The sequence below is a fragment of the Mauremys mutica genome, chromosome 10, assembly GCF_020497125.1.
Source record: "Mauremys mutica isolate MM-2020 ecotype Southern chromosome 10, ASM2049712v1, whole genome shotgun sequence".
NCBI lineage: Eukaryota > Metazoa > Chordata > Testudines > Geoemydidae > Mauremys > Mauremys mutica.
The window spans coordinates 58,813,336-58,827,864 of NC_059081.1; the positions used below are offsets into that span (position 1 = coordinate 58,813,336).

Below are 14,529 nucleotides of genomic sequence, written 5' to 3' on the forward strand. Positions count from 1 at the left end.
ATGATTCTGAGGCAGTTGATTTATGGGCAGGCAATATAAGACAGCAGGGAACTTGTTCCAAGAGAATTAAGAAAACAAAAGGAGAATTAGAGGGCATGTGTGTTGTTGTTTTCTACTTCATGATTGCTAAAAAAAGATATATTTTATACTATATACCTGGCAGAAGAAAACATATTCTTACTTTTTTATTTGAGCTGTAGCTGCATGAAATCTCATCTTTGTATCTAGGTTGAGATTTTCAAAGCAGCCCAAAGGTTTTAGATGCCTTTCCCATACAAATTAATGGAAGATGTGTGTCTAAAAACTCCTATGCTACTTTGAAAAAATCTCAACTCTGAGGTTTTAAATGGGAAGAATGTATGTTGATAGTGACTGGTCTTTTAAATAAATAGTACCTCAGAGGTGCTCAAACTCTAAGATAGTTATGCACAGTTTCTTGGACAATCTACCACTGTTCTGATCAGCCTGTCATAATTCTTGACTTCTGTAGATATTAACTGTAATGTATGCCATGTGGCTGAATTATAAGTGACAGGACAATCTGACTGACTATTCTCCTCTGGTGATTAAAGTCCACATAATGTTACATTAAGTCTTCTGCCTTGAAATATAATTCCCCTCCCCCCCTTTTTCCCCTCAGGGAAAGAAAACTGTAGCAGCCCCATTCTTCCTAACCATTTATTTAAGTGTCTTGCTTGTTTCTAATCTGTATTAACTATATATTAGCTTTCTGTTATTTGGTTTGGACTGAAGCCTTACTGAAGCATCTCTGGAATTCCAGATGCCCTGAACCCTTTTTGTGTATTTCCGTATCTCCTCTTATTTTGATAAATTCTAAGAGAAACTAATAGAATTAGTATAGCTAGTCCATGTTCAATAAAAGAGCTGGTCAAACAGCATGGGAAAAAAGTATTCAAATGTATTTCTATTTCACCAATAGATATTTAATATTTGCCAAATATTCAGACAGCTATAGAACGGGTTGAATACTGAAAAGTATATCCAGTAAATAAATCATTTAATGAAAAACAGTGAAACTTGTTTGATATCAATGTCTGTCAGATGCCAAATTATATTCAACCTGCTCTGTTTAACAGGATAAAGGGTACCTATCCCACTATTTTGCAGTATAATCCCGTGCAGTGATAATCCTTACTAGATTATCCTGGAGTCCTCCTCACTTGTATCTAGTTGGGAGGCCGAATCCTTATCTCAGAAAATGTCTTCCCTTGAGGTATTGCTTCCTTGGTTACATTATTAATGCCACCATTTCTCTTTCTCAAATTCTTTCCTAATTGATAATGCAATTTGTTTTGGATACAGTATTAGCATTAAATCAGAGGGATATTCATGATGCATAACTCCAGTTTTCTTTTCTCACACCATCCACTCTTTCTCAAGGATCAAAATATGCTACCAACATGACACTGCTTATGCAGTCAGCTCTGACTCTCCTTAAGAGCAGCCAGAAACATCATCCAAGCCAACAGATTTTCTGGTAAATTAAAAAAAAAAGGTGAATTATCTGTCTGGTTTATTGATTATCATTCCTAATGTTCCTGGATTTATCTACATCTAGTTTTCTAGTGCTTTGACTTTTTTTAAAGAAAAAAGTCTATGTGGGAAGTGGTTGATTTAAAAGCTTTACATCCAGCATTGTGACACTCCAGGCTTCATAATTTGCCACTTCTAACCTATCTTCATTTTTTCTTACCATTTCTTTCAAGTTGTTTACTTGCCAATGTCATCAATCTTCCCTGCAATCTTTTTTGATCAGCTGTGTCAAGTTTCTTGCCACACAAGAGTAAGTTTCTTATTCTTCATGCTACGGAGTTAGTACCAGAGAGGAGGAAGCTTGTGTGACTGAGCAAGTGGTGCTTGCTGATTCATGAAACTTAGAACAGCATGAGAGGTTTAAAATAAGTGTTTGTTCTTTACTTTTTGGAAAACTTTTTTCTCATCCTTGATAACTTTCTACAACAAAATTATCCACAGAAAAATCATGTAGAAAAAAACTCTAGCCCTTAGGAGCGTTCATTAAATGTCTCACCTGTTCTGTAGATAGGCTTACCACATACATCTTCTCTGGGCCTTTTTTTATTTTTAAAAGAGAAAACAGATTGCATGCTGAAATGAAGCAAATCTAATGAATGGAGTCAGTGCGGTATTATACAAATACATATTGATATTTACCCAATATGCATCTATTTTCTCAATATTTAGGACTTGTCTAAATTTAAAAAGTTGTACAGTTTTAACTAAATTAATTTGAAATCTGTGTAGTTAAACAAATGATGCTCCCTAATGCAGATGCACTTAAACTCATTTAATCCTTGTTTAGTATGTACTAGTAAATTACTAAATTAAACTAAACTTCCCAAAGATGTGATAGCAGAGCGCTGTAATAGGGTCTTCAGTTATTAAGAATAATATGCAGGGATATTACCAGTACATTATACAGTACTAATTAAACTATAACTGACAAAAACAGATGATGCATCATGAATGTTTTTATTTTTGTTCACTTGATAGTTTGCAAAATTCAGTAACTTGCAATAGGTCTCTTTGTCATTGGTACAATTTAACAAGGTTCATTTAGCTGGCAAGGAAATGTGCAATAAAGCTACAATCAAGTTTTTAAAACCCAGTTGTCAGATTTCAGTGTCATAGCTTGAAAAAGTTAATTACAATTGATGAGCTTTAAAGTAACTTTGCTCTGTAAAAAGCTAGATTTTAGAAGATAAATTGTCTGAGCAATAGCCCTGTTCCAAAATAGGACTGGTGTCATAACTGCCTTGATTACATTTATAGAATCATAGAATAGAATATCAGGGTTGGAAGGGACCTCAGGAGGTCATCTAGTCCAACCTCCTGCTCAAAGCAGGACCAATTCCCAACTAAATCATCCCAGCCAGGGCTTTGTCAAGCCTGACCTTTAAAACCTCTAAGGAAGGAGATTCCACCACCTCCCTAGGTAACCCATTCCAGTGCTTCACCACTCTCCTAGTGAAAAAGTTTTTCCTAATATCCAACCTAAACCTCCCACACTGCAACTTGAGACCATTACTCCTTGTTCTGTCTTCTGGTACCACTGAGAACAGTCTAGATCCATCCTCTTTGGAACCCCCTTTCAGGTAGTTGAAAGCAGCTATCAAATTCCCCCTCATTCTTCTCTACTGCAAACTAAACAATCCCAGTTCCTTCAGCCTCTCCTCATAAGTCGTGTGCTCCAGCCTCCTAATCATTTTTGTTGCCCTCCGCTGGACTCTTTTCAATTTTTCCACATCCTTCTTGTAGTGTGGGGCCCAAAACTGGACATAGTACTCCAGATGAGGCCTCACCAATGTCGAATAGAGGGGAATGATCACGTCCCTCGATCTGCTGGCAATGCCCCTACTTATACAGCCCAAAATGCCATTAGCCTTCTTGGCAACAAGGGCACACTGTCGACTCGTATCCAGCTTCTCATCCACTGTAACTCCTAGGTCCTTTTCTGCAGAACTGCTGCCTAGTCATTCAGTCCCTAGTCTGTAGCAGTGCATGGGATTCTTCAATCCTAAATGCAGGACTCTGCACTTGTCCTTGTTGAACCTCATCAGGTTTCTTTTGGCCCAATTCTCTAATTTTGTCTAGGTCCCTCTGTATCCTATCCCTACCTCTAGCATATCTACCACTCCTCCCAGTTTAGTGTCATCGGCAAACTTGCTGAGAGTGCAGTCCATGCCATCCTCTGGATCATTAATGAAGATATTGAACAAAACCGGCCCCAGGACCGACCATTGGAGCACTCCGCTTGATACCGGCTGCCAACTAGACATGGAGCCATTGATCACTACCCGTTAAGCCCAACAATCCAGACAGCTTTCTATCCACCTTATAGTCCATTCATCCAGCCCATACTTCTTTAACTTGCCGGAAAGAATACTGTGGGAGATCATATCAAAAGCTTTGCTGAAGTCATGGAATAACATATCCACTGCTTTCCCCTCATCCACAGACCCAGTTATCTCTCCATAGAAAGCAGTTAGGTTAGTCAGGCATGACTTACCCCCTTAGTGAATCCATGCTGACTGTTTCTGATCACTTTCCTCTCCTCTAAGGGCTTCAGAATTGATTCCTTGAGGACCTGCTCCATGATTTTTCCAGGGACTGAGGTGAGGCTGACTGGCCTGTAGTTCCCTGGATCCTCCTCCTTCGCTGTTTTAAAGATGGGCACTACATTAGCCTTTTTCCTGTCATCCAGGACCTCCCCCGATCACTACGAGTTTTCAAAGATAATGGCCAATGGCTCTGCAATCACATCCGCCAACTCCTTTAGCACCCTCAGATGCAGTGCATCCAGCCCCATGGATTTGTGCTCCTCCAGCTTTACTAAATAGTCCCGAACCACTTCTTTCTCCACAGAGGGCTGGTCATCTCCTCCCCATTCTGTGCTGCCCAGTGCAGCAGTCTGGGAGCTGATCTTGTTTGTCAAGACAGAGGCAAAAAAAAGCATTGAGTACATTAACTTTTTCCACATCCTCTGTCACTAGGATGCCTCCCTCATTCAGTAAGGGGCCCACACTTTCCTTGACTTTCTTCTTGTTGCTAACATACCTGAAGAAACCCTTCTTGTTACTCTTAACATCTCTTGCTAGCTGCAACTCCAAGTGTGATTTGGCCTTCCTGATTTCACTCCTGAATGCCTGAGCAATATCTTTATACTCTTCCCTGGTCATTTGTCCAATCTTCCACTTCTTGTAAGCTTCTTTTTTGTGTTTAAGATCAGCAAGGATTTCATTGTTAAGCCAAGCTGGTCATCTGCTTTTTCTATTTTTACTACGCATTGGGATGGTTTGTTCATGCAACCTCAATAAGGATTCTTTAAAATACAGCCAGCTCTCCTGGACTCCTTTCCCCTTCATGTTATTCTCCCAGGGCATCCTGGCCATCAGTTCCCTCAGGGAGTCAAAGTCTGCTTTTCTGAAGTCCAGGGTCCGTATTCTGCTGCTCTCCTTTCTTCCTTGTGTCAGGATCCTGAACTCGACTATCTCATGGTCACTGCCTCCCAGGTTCCCATCCACTTTTGCTTCCCCTACTAATTCTTCCTGGTTTGTGCGCAGCAGGTCAAGAGGAGCTCTGGCCCTAGTTGGTTCCTCCAACACTTGCACCAGGAAATTGTCCCCTACGCTTTCCAAAAACTTCCTGGATTATCTGTGCACCACTGTATTGCTCTCCCAGCAGGTATCAGGGTGATTAAAGTCTCCCAAGAGAACCAGGGCCTGCGATCTAGTAACTTCTGTTAGTTGCCGGAACAAAGCCTCGTACACCTCATCCCCCTAGTCTGGTGGTCTATAGCAGACTCCCACCACGACATCACCCTTGTTGCTCACACTTCTAAACTTAATCCAGAGACTCTCCGGTTTTTCTGCAGCTTCATACCAGAGCTCTGAGCAGTCATACTGCTCTCTTACGTACAATGCAACTCCCCCAGCTCTTCTGCCCTGCCTGTCTTTCCTGAACAGTTTATATACATCCAGGGTTTTTGCTACCCCAATCAGCCAGGGAAGGGGGGGGAAAAAAAAGTTGTGATCGGTGGCACTTCCACCGCGCTGCTTTCTTCTTCGGCGGCAATTCCGCAGCAGGTCCTTCCCTCCGAGAGGGACCGGGGGACCTGCCGCCGAAGAGCCCAATGTGCCGCCCCTTCCCTTTGGCCGCCCCAAGCACCTGCTTGCTCAGTTGGTGCCTGGAGCCGGCCCTGTATCCATCCATGACAGTACTCCAGTCATGTGAGTTATCCCACCACGTCTCTGTTATTCCAATCACATCATAGTTCCTTGACTGTGCCAGGACTTCCAGTTCTCCCTGCTTGTTTCCCAGGCTTCTTGCATTTGTGTATAGGCACTTAAGATAACTCACTGATCGTCCTGCTTTCTCAGAATGAGACAGGAGTCTTCCCCTCTTGCGCTCTCCTGCTCGTGCTTCCTCCCAGTATCCCATTTCCTCACTTACCTCAGGGCTTTGGTTTCCTTCCCCCAGTGAACCTAGTTTAAAGCCCTCCTCACTAGGATTATCAGTCTGGATTATTTTTCATTTGGTGATGGATGAATGAATGTTTGAGGAACTGGCTTTGTTGTGTTAAGGGTTTTCTCATTAGTTATTTTTATAGGAGTTTTATATTGAATTTTCTGATAACTGGTGACTTTTTAAGACATTTGACTCTGATAAGACCATGCCAGCTTCCTCAAAAGTGGGTTTTATGTGTCATAATTTTTCATATTTTGGGGGAACTACAGACCAGTAGTTACTGTGATATTGAAAATACCAAATATTTTTTTAAAACTGCTTGCTTAAAAAGGCCTTTTCCAAGCTGACACTTGCTAATAATGGCTTAATTCAAACTTAACTAGATTGAGTTGTATGGCTTCATAATAAGCCTTGCACCTGATCTGTCCAAAGACCTTGGAGGAAGGAAATGCAAGGTGGACCAAGGGAAACTTGCAAATCATAAGAATCAGAGTAAGGCTGAGAGACCTCACCTTTCAGGTCAACAAGCTATTTGATGGAAGACTGATGTTCCAGAATCATCAAGACTGATCACCCTAGAGAGAGGAAGTAACATCAATTAACAGTCTATGCCAATATTTGACCAGTCTTTCCATGCCCCCAAATAAGGCCTGCTAACTAGAAGCACTGTGCCAGCAGAACATCACAGTCTAGCTCCCTGACTGCAGTTCCAGACCTACTCCATGAGAGTCCAGAAAACTGTGAGAACTGAAGAATTTGTGAACTCCTACAAATTTTAAGTATCTTATTTTTCCATTTTCTATTTTTCATTATCTGTGAGATATAACAGCCTTCTTACTTTAGTTTTAGGATGTGAAAGCAATTGTGTGCATCCATGTGTGTGAAAACACCCAAAAGCTCACATAGGGAATGCACCAGAAAGAAAATTTCCCTGGGTTTTAATAGCCCCAAACATTGTATCAAAGACAATCAAAAGTGCTTAAAAGTCCTGAGAAACTTGAGATTGTCATCTATAACTTTTGGCAAACTTCTGTTTTAAGAGTGTTCTGTTAGACTTTAAATTATATCTCTGGTGGAGTGGGAGGAGAGTGAACTACCACATAAGAACTGAAGTTTGAAAAGGAAGCTTTATTATTGCATTTAGACATTAAATAAAGTGGTTTTGCTTAAGTAATTTAATACTAAATTCACATAATAGATTTGATTGATTTGGGTCAAACTCTTTAGTTGGGACTCTTAATCAAATGGGCAGTCACCTTTTTAGAATTTCTATGAGGATTGATTATAATTGTATTTATTTGAGGATTTAACTCCAGTACACTATTGAGACTAACTTGACATTTTATTTGTTGCTTTTGATGCAATGTTTTGTTTTTAGTCTAGTATTATTAATAGCTTAGCTTTAGTGATAAGTTTTCTTGATTTTATTTTAGTTTGTTTAAGAAGCAAACAGAAACTAAAACTGAGTCTCATTTCTTTCAATAAGCACCTTTTAGAACCTGGGATCGACATCAGCTGATTAAACTAAAAGCTCGACCAGCTCTCTCTAATAATAAGGCTATGGTTCTCACAAAACCACCTTTGACATCTATATATTTTAACAAGTCTTAGATATTTTTGTCCTGAAATTCTTTTCAAGAATTTCAAAGAAAATACTCTCTATAAAGAATGGCTTTTTATATGGTGAAATTTGTGAATATCTGCATTAGTGCTGTTGTGTGTAACTTGGTGTCCTTTTCAACTTTCTGATTAAAGGTAACTTTTATTTTGTACATTACAAAGCCTACTCCTATTCTTCTGAAACTACACAGCCACATAGAAACCTTGTTTCTCCTCCCATGCCCAGAAATCAGGTTCATAGGGCCTAGAGATAGTGTACTAACATTCCTACTTGCTGCCTTTTTAAATGCGACTAACCACCACAGGTGGTTGTATAAATGAGAGAATTCAATGCTCCTGAGCTGCTGTTAACATCACTACCCCTATGGGATTTAATTAAACAAAACACCTGCCCCAGCATCTTTTCCACAACAGATGCTATTCCTCTTCTAATCCCAAAATCCTCATATGGGACAAAGATAGAAATGGATTCAGAACACAGGAGTAGGAGACACTTTGCTTCTGATGTTGGCTCTAACAGACTTCCTCTGTGGCCATGAGCAAGTCACTGAACCCCTGTGCTTCCATTTCCTTACCTATGAAATGGGGATAATGCTGCAGGAGCTAACTTGCCTACGTGGAGGAAACTGAAAAGCCTGAGCTTGTCTTCTCTTTTAATCTCACCCGCTTCCCTTCTGCCCCAAACCTTGGGTTTCTCTTTGCTGTTTAAAAAATGATCGACACCAAACTTAACTTTAAAAGTGAAGCTGGACATTAGCAGGAATGAAGAACTGTCTTGCCAAAGCACTTCCACTAATTGTGAGATTTTGGAAGCAGGCCTTAGAAATCCAAATCTGAGATTAGTCTAAAAGCCTATTTGGGCACCTATGCCTCTGAGCTGGGCTAATTAGGTTGTAAAGGCTGGAGGAGAGGGACAGGGTATATCTACACTGAATGTAAGCTGAGGGTTGTTAGAACTTGAGTTAGCAGTCCTAGGGCTTGAGCATTGACAGTCATTTGTAGCTGCACGTTAGGAATTGTTGAATGCTGTGCCCCAACGTGGGGTTCCAGTGTCTACATGGTATTATGCAAGCCTGAGTCCAGCCACCCATACCCCAGATTTCTTAGTGTACTCCCAAAATGTGGCTGCTTAGCTTTGGATTAGCATGATTTGTGTGTAGATGCATGGTGCGGGGGGGGGAAGGCTAGGCTTAAGTCTGAGTCCAAACCTGGGGTTTATACTGCAGTGTAGACATACCCACAATGTCTTCATACCTGTTAGTACAGACCCCAGCACACTGGGTCTCCAGTTTGATTGGGATCTGAAGATGCTGTAGAAATGTTAGTAGCAGTAGTTGATATCTGATCAGTATGTTAAATGTTGTTCAAATGAGAGGGATGCCAAGTAGCAACCCCAGGAGTCAATGGAAATGAAATCCCATTTTAAGCCCTGCAATAAGGGCCCCCATGGAAATTTGGGGTGGAAAGGCCCTGGTAGCCAGGAGAAGAAGAAAAAGTTGCTGAGAACAGTGAGAGGCATGCGTGGCAGTAACTGGCAATGATGTGGTGCTGTGTGTTGGGGGAGCAGTAACTGGTAGTGATGAGGTGCCAGGATGCCAGGGGCATGAACTGGCATTGAGGGGGAACGCTGTGGGGCTACTAAGATTTTGGGGGGTGCAGTAAGTGTCATTGAGGGAGATGGGGGAGCAGTAACTGGCATTCATGGGGCAGGCAGTGGGTGGGGGAGGCGGTAACGGGTGGGGAGCGCGTGCTCTGAGTGTGTGGAGGATAACGGGGCGGGGGCACGCATGCGCTGAGTGTGTGGAGGATGACAGGCAGCGTGGGGGATGTGTGCGTGCTTTGAGTGTGTGGAGGATAACGGGGGGCGTGGGCACGTGTGCTCTGAGTGTGTGGAGGATAACAGGCGGCGAGGGGGGCGCGTGCCCTGAGTGTGTGGAGGATAACGGGCGGCGAGGGGGGCGCGTGCCCTGAGTGTGTGGAGGATAACGGGCGGCGAGGGGGGCGCGTGCCCTGAGTGTGTGGAGGATAACGGGCGGCGAGGGGGGCGCGTGCCCTGAGTGTGTGGAGGATAACGGGCGGCGAGGGGGGCGCGTGCCCTGAGTGTGTGGAGGATAACGGGCGGCGAGGGGGGCGTGTGCTCTGAGTGTGTGGAGGATAAAGGGGGGCGAGGGGGGCGCGTGCCCTGAGTGTGTGGAGGATAACGGGTGGCGAGGGGGGCGCGTGCCCTGAGTGTGTGGAGGATAACGGGCGGCGAGGGGGGCGCGTGCCCTGAGTGTGTGGAGGATAACGGGGCGTGAGGGGGGCGCGTGCTCTGAGTGTGTGGAGGATAACGGGCGGCGAGGGGGGCGCGTGCCCTGAGTGTGTGGAGGATAACGGGCGGCGAGGGGGGCGCGTGCCCTGAGTGTGTGGAGGATAACGGGCAGCGTGGGGGAGGGGCGCGCTGAGGTGCGGGGCGGCGGGGCCCGGGAGCCCTGCGGAGGGGCAGTAGGTTTACGGTCAGGTGCCGTGAGGGGCAGGGATCCGTCTCCACCTCCCCAACCCGGCGTACGGCCACGGCCAGTCACTCACCGCCATGCAGCCTGCGGGGGCCGGTGCCGCTGACGGTTCCGGCCCGTTGGCCCCCACCCAGCGTTGTAGGGAGCCGCGGGCCGCCCTGGACCGGGTGCCGGCTGTGGAGCGTCCCTGGGACCAGGCGAGCCGCCCCGCCTCCGAGCACTCGAGACCGGTAGGGACTGTCTGTCACGGCGGGGCGGTTCAGGTGGCGGCTGGGGGTTGTACTGCCGTCCTGCCCCGCCCCGCCCCGCGAACTGACACGGGCTAGTAGGGAACGGGGGGCATCCGTGACCCCAACCTGCAGAGCACCTGGCTCTGCCCCGGGGCCAGCAGGCCCACATCCCATTCCTCAGGCACCCCCTCCGCACCCCACTTTGTGCTGTCTGGTTGCTGCCCTGACACCCAGAGGTGGCTGCATTTCAGTGGTACCTTTATAAATAATGGGTGTGTCACCTACTGTGGGGTGAAAGGGTGCATGTGCCCTCAAATATTTAATCCAGCCTTACCTGGTGTCATGTTCTCTTCTGGTGGTGGTGGTTTGCCCAAGGGTACAGGGAGCTTTACAGGCAAGTAAGAAGACATGGGCTCTGCCCTTTTTAAACTTCCACTCTAAACTAGACATGACATTGCCTAATAGTGTCAACCAGCCAAGGATGGGGATGGGGATGGGGATGATACAGGTTTTCTCCTTGTCTCGTATATAGGCATAAAAGTGAGAGCTAATCGCACAGGCCAGAGCAGCAATGTCTGATGGAAAGCTAACCTGGAAGTAATTTTGTTCTGAGAAAGTCATCTCTACTGTCATTCCAAATCCTATGGACTACTTATGCCCCATTTAATTCTGAAGATGGTGACCAGCTCCAAAGGTAATAGGTGCATGCAGATTTTACTGCGTATTCCAGTGACATTTAAAATTTCACGTTTTTTCCCAAATATTTAATTGTGTTCCAGTTGAGGGAGCCCTGAAAACAAAACATTTAAAATGGGGTGGGGAGAGGGAGGAAATCCTGCTGAGACTACTGTTCTTGCATTCAACAAAAATCATCCAGAGTGAAAGATGTACCTCTGAGGTAAAAAGAGAAACGAGGAAAGTCAAGTGGAAAAAAAAATGAACACAAAACTTAAGTATTGCTTTGTGCCAAAAACTAAATAGGCAGCCTCTTGTCTTAAATAACCGCTTTAAAATATTGCTCTATACTGTCCAGTACAGTATTATTTGATGTATACTAAGAGACAGCTTCTGCTAGCAAACCTTTGCTAATTGCTTAAAGTTTTCAATGTAAGTAAAAGAAAAATGAAAAACAATTGTTAAGACTTTTCAGTTAAGATTGACCAAAATTGTGATTCTTAGAGCACAAGACTGGTGAAAGAATAGTTAGCTATACAATTCTGTCCTCACAGCAGTGAAACATAGTTGAATATCTTTGTGGAATTGTCATAAATCCAGTCCAGTATTCTCAAACTATTGATTTATTCCACACTACAGCCCCAATCCTGCAAGTTTCCATGGCCAGACCCTGTGCTTATGTACAATAACATGCAGGATCAGGGCTTAAAAGGGAATCAGCACTAGAATTCTCCTTTCTTTTTTTTTAATGCCAACTTCAAAAAAGAAACTCACAAGCAGGATATTGATTAGACAAGGTGTAGAAGAAAAGAAATTATTTTTAACTTAAACAGGAACAAAGTAAAAATCTGACATGGCACTTCTTTCCTATCCAAAAGTTAAAAGGCACTTTTAATTGCAAATCCTACAGTCCTCACTTAGGCAAAAATGAGTAAATGCTACAATATGATCACTTGTCATTCATCTTATTGTTAAAGAAACAAACTATTTCCCAGTCTATTTATATAGTTCCTTGGTCTGCGTGTATAGTTAGGACACACAAAACTGTAGAAGAAAAATATACACAAATATATTGGTAAGAAGTAGAATCATCTTCAGATGGGATACTCAAGCATTCTTGGTTCTAGAGAATTTTCATTGTGTTCCAAGAATTGATTCACTATTTGTCCCCTATTTTAAAATCAGCTCATACTGACCATTCAAATTGGTATGATGAGAGGTAAACACACATACTCTTGGAAAAACTGCTTCATTAAGACCTTTGTAAATTAGAGCATAGGACCCGAACAGAATCTATAAAACATTTTCAAGGCCAGTTAAACAATTTTCCTTAATCTCTAGATAGACTCTGAATGTAAACTGAGTAGAGAGCAGGGGCGATACTGATGTAATCTTGTATTGTGTAACATCTGGTATCATTTTATAATGTTGGGCAAGTTATAGTGCTTTTCTAAATTTAAAAAAAAAAAAGTGAACCTTTTGAACTACAACCTGTGTGTAATCCAAAGGTGACCACTTACAGTAAACACAATGGATCATAATACAGTACTGTAATTTCAAGTGGGCTTTTTTTGATTGATACAATATTTGATAATTACTTAAAACTTCAGCTGGTCACTTCAGTGATGCAACTGTAGCAGACACAAGATTTTGACTCATTGCCTGAAACATGTCACAATTCTCTTATGCTGGAAGAATGCAGAGCTTGCAATTATGGATATGGTTCTACCAGTACTAGCTGTTGGATTTCTTTTAGTTTGTTTCTTTAAACATCAGCCTTGATACCTGCTCCCAGGGAAATTTGTAGGCAGAGCAGAATTCTGAAGATGCATTTACAGTAGCCTCATACTGTTCTGAATAGAGGACAAGTTTGGCAACAGGGATAACTAGAAAGAAATACGAAAGTGGTGTATCAGCAGCTCACTCTGAGTTCTGGTATTAAAGGGGAAATCCAACAGCAGAAACAATTAGAAAGGTGCCCAGGCCTATGAGACTGAGTGTTAAAACATGAGTTCTCTTGGGGGATGGGGGAGAGGAAGGCAAGATTATGTATTTATTTATGTACATCCATTAATCTTAAAAGAACAACTCATGTGTATAACCTGTACTACTTATTTTGTCTGTCAAAGCTACAAAAATAAGTGGAAACTAGAACTATAGGTCATTCATGCACTGGTAATTCAGAGAAATAATACTCACTGACTGATGTATCCATTTTTTTTAATTGGCTGCTGGTGGAGAACACAGCTAAGCAGCAGTATATTTGATTAAAACACAGTAACAATGGTTGTGTGCATGAGATTTTTTTTCTTTACAATTAAAATGTATATTTTAACCTTTGGAACATTATTTACTTCTAATCATGCATATCAGAATGCAAGTTTAGATGTCCTTGCACTATACATTCAAACCACAGACCCTTTTTTCTTCCAAGTTAAAAATAAATAAATCAGAAAATAGAATTTTTCCCTCAGTTACTTTTTATAAAGACTAGGCAAGAATGTAAATTACAAACCTAGAAATGGCCTTTGGAATACTCTAAAAGGATAAGGAGAGCAAACTGATCTCTGAACCCCCTCCATCAACTAAAAGGCCACTCCATCAGTCTTTATTCAGTCAAGACCCCCTCTACAAGGCAGTTTTGCCTAAGGATTACATGTCTAGGCACAAAAATACCACATTTTTACATTTAAAAAAAAATTAAACCAACAATACTAAATTCTAGCCCCTTTTAATAATTCATAAATGGTTTTTGCTTCATTATTTTAATGTCTTTTATTGCTGTCAAAGAATCTTGGAACAAATCTAAAGTCTTTCTTTACATGGGTACCACCTGAAGCACACACCATCAGATTTTTGCAGTCCTCAGTGAAGAATAATATGGGGACCTCTATTCTTAGCCTGTGACTTAACTATGTTGTAAAAATATTAATCTTATTGAAAACCAAGACCTATATCATTTTAAAAAAAATGCAAAAACACTCAGACTTTAAATGTTTGGGGTTGGTTTATAACAAGAATGTGTAGTTTAGGAATGATTAGTTCCTTTGATACCCTGAACTATTTGTATACTATTTAATGAGGCAGAGCTCTTCCACTAGAGCTTGTAATTAAAACAGTACCACCAGGGGAGGAAGTGAGCCCCCATGGATGTCTAACTATTTTGATACAAGACTGAAGCTTTGTGACATTTCTATTTTCTCTTCTCCCCAGAAAACAGGTGAATTGTTGATCTACATCCTCTAAAATAAAGCTGATTGTGCATTAAATGCCACATCCTCAACCCAGCTAAATGCACAGATTGCTTCTACTAAATTGTAAAGAAAGTTCTCTAATGCAAGTTATTTACTGATGTGAAAATATACCGAGAGAGATCTGAGCATTTAACTTGCTCTTTGTTAAAGAATGTGTTCTAGTACTGAGATTCTCAGGCAACTGTCACACATGTTGAACCCTTATTATTTAATAGGAAATATTACTCAGAAGACCCCAGATTAAGATGA

At 42.2% G+C, this 14,529-nt stretch overlaps 1 protein-coding gene and 1 long non-coding RNA gene across 3 annotated transcripts in view; one reads left to right on the plus strand and one right to left on the minus strand.

The window, feature by feature from the left end:
* The window catches only part of ICA1L (islet cell autoantigen 1 like), a 62,298-nt gene extending 51,878 nt beyond the window's left edge, over window positions 1-10,420 (minus strand). The window contains exon 1 of one of the 2 annotated variants that reach the window (XM_045032561.1): window positions 10,195-10,420. The gene's annotated coding sequence lies outside the window, so the exon portion shown is untranslated. Of the gene's footprint in view, window positions 1-8,880; window positions 9,481-10,194 lie in introns of those variants that run through there. The other variant, XM_045032562.1, reaches the window with a different exon arrangement.
* Window positions 10,015-14,370, plus strand: LOC123378571. Its single transcript, XR_006582663.1, has 3 exons — window positions 10,015-10,351; window positions 10,884-11,045; window positions 14,240-14,370. It is a non-coding gene; the product is annotated as an uncharacterized LOC123378571 (long non-coding RNA).
* Window positions 14,371-14,529: the final 159 nt, after the last annotated feature.